The sequence below is a fragment of the Desmodus rotundus genome, chromosome 5 (genome assembly GCF_022682495.2).
Source record: "Desmodus rotundus isolate HL8 chromosome 5, HLdesRot8A.1, whole genome shotgun sequence".
Classification (NCBI taxonomy): domain Eukaryota; kingdom Metazoa; phylum Chordata; class Mammalia; order Chiroptera; family Phyllostomidae; genus Desmodus; species Desmodus rotundus.
Genome location: NC_071391.1, coordinates 90,112,976 through 90,115,352, shown reverse-complemented (window position 1 = coordinate 90,115,352; position 2,377 = coordinate 90,112,976).

The following is a 2,377-nucleotide window of genomic DNA, read 5'->3' as shown; positions in this document are numbered from 1 at the left end:
TAAGAGAAACAAAGGAAAATGTACAGGGAACCAATAGTGATGCGAAGGAAACTGGGACTCAAATCAACGGTGTGGACCAGAAGGAAGAAAGAAACATCCAACCAGAAAAGAAGGAAGAAACAAGAATTCGGAAAAATGAGGAGAGGCTTAGGAACCTCCAGGACATCTTGAAACGTTCCAACATCCGAATTATAGGGGTGCCAGAAGGAGAAGAGGAAGAACAAAAAATTGAAAACTTATTTGAATGAATAATGAAGGAGAACTTCCCCAGTCTGACAAAGGAAATAGACTTCCAGGAAGCTCAGAGAGTCCCAAAGAAGTTGGACCCAAGGAAGCACACACCAAGGTACATCATAATTACATTACCCAAGAGCAAAGATAAGGAGAGAATCTCAAAAGCAGTAAGAGAAAAGGAAACAGTTACCTACAGAGGACTTCCCATAAGATCGTCAGCTGATTTCTCAAAAGAGACCTTACAGGCCAGAAGGGGCTAGAAAGAAGTATTCAAAGTCATGAAAGGCAAGGACCTACATCCAAGATGACTCTATCCAGCAAAGCTATCATTTAGTATGGGAGGGCAGACAAAGTGCTTCCCAGATAAGGTCAAGTTAAAGTTCGTCATCACCAAGCCCTTATTATATGAAATGTTAAAGGGACTTATCTAAGAAAAAGAATATGATCAAAAATATGAACAGTAAAATGACAACAAACAACTATCAACAACTGAACCTAAAACACAAACAAAAACAAACTAAGCAAACAACCAGAACAGGAACAGAATCACAGAAATGGAGATCACATGGAGAGTTATCAGCAGGGAGGGGGAGGGGGGGAATGGAGGAAAAGGTATGGGGAGTAAGAAGCATAAATGGTAGGTACAAAGTAGACAGGGGGAGGTTAAGAATGGTATGGGAAATGGAGAAGCCAAAGATCTTATGTGTAAGACCCATGGACATGAACTAAGGTGGTGGAATGCTGGTGGGAGGGGTGGTGCAGGGTGGAGGAGAATAAAGGGGAGGAAAAAATGGAAAAACTGTAATAGCATAATCAATAAAATGTATTTTTTAAACAGCAAAAAGAGTAACTCAGCCGCCCAGAAAGAGCCATAGATCTGGTCCTAGAAGTGTCATAACCCCTACACTAACCAAAGCTCTCTCATGGACTTTTTAGGCACACACACACAATACTAGAGGAATAAGTGCTAAAATTTTGATAGAATAAAGTAAATTGCTAAGATTACTTCATATATGTAAAGTATGTGGTTTTTCATTGTTAATTAGAGCCACCTGCAAGTAGAAGAGATATTTCATACTAGTTTTGAGAGAAGGTGGGGGTGGGGGGGGGGATGGAGGACTATCTTTGCTCAAAAAAAAAAAAGTCAACCTGACCCTTCCTCCTCGAACTAGTCATATTCCTAGGAGTGGACAAAGTGCCAGGATACTTGAGACTTCCAAACTCCCTGGTGATGATTTCCCGCCAAGGAATAGAATACATTTACCGTCTAAGAGCCTGTGGGTGAGAGGAAAAGAATGAAGATGTTGGTGAATGGTTAATTGCAAGGAAACAGGTGCCGAGAAAAAGACACGGTGTCCTGAAGGACGAAACTGGACTGGGAGTTCCTCAGGCTCACAGGCAGCAATGTATGGGTCTGGTTCCCCTGCCTCTTTAGCTCTTTCCAGCGCCTCAGCCTCACCTCCTCGGTTTGGTAGCTGGGCGCAATGCAGTGGTCCAGGACCAAGGAAAAGTCAAGTACCGGGTTAAATCCAAGACCTGAGGGCACTCGCACCCCCTTTGGTGGTAAATGCTAGTTGTCCAGCAACTAAGTGCCCCTGTAAGGGGCACAGGCTCGGTGGGACACTTAAGGAAAAGTACTAAGACCAAAGACAGGAAAAGCACAGAGACCCTGGCGGGTGTGGCACAGTTGATTGAGGGCCGGCCTACAAACTGAAAAGTTGAGGGTTTGATTCCCAGTCAGGGAACAAGCCTCGGTTGCGGGCCAGGTCCCCAGTTGGGGACGTGGGAGGGGAAGCGATTGATGTTTGTCTCTTACATCCATGTTTCTCTCCCTCTCGTTCTACCTCCCTTTCCCTCTCTCTAAAAATAAAAAAATTTACAAGATTATTTTATAGGCTTACTATATTAATAAATACTGGAATTTAATTTCAAAAAAAAATTTAAAAGAAAGAGCACAGAGTAGGAGGGGCTTTTAAGTCTATGCTTTAGAATTTACATCATCTTCCAAACTGTGGCTGCGTTTCCGGGAACTTAGTTGTATTTACCTCGGCTTCCGACTACAGTGGGTACAGGTTTTCTACAAGGAACAAGTGCTGCTCTACATCTTCGTCCCTCCCGCCTTTTCCCTTGCTTCCAGTAGCCG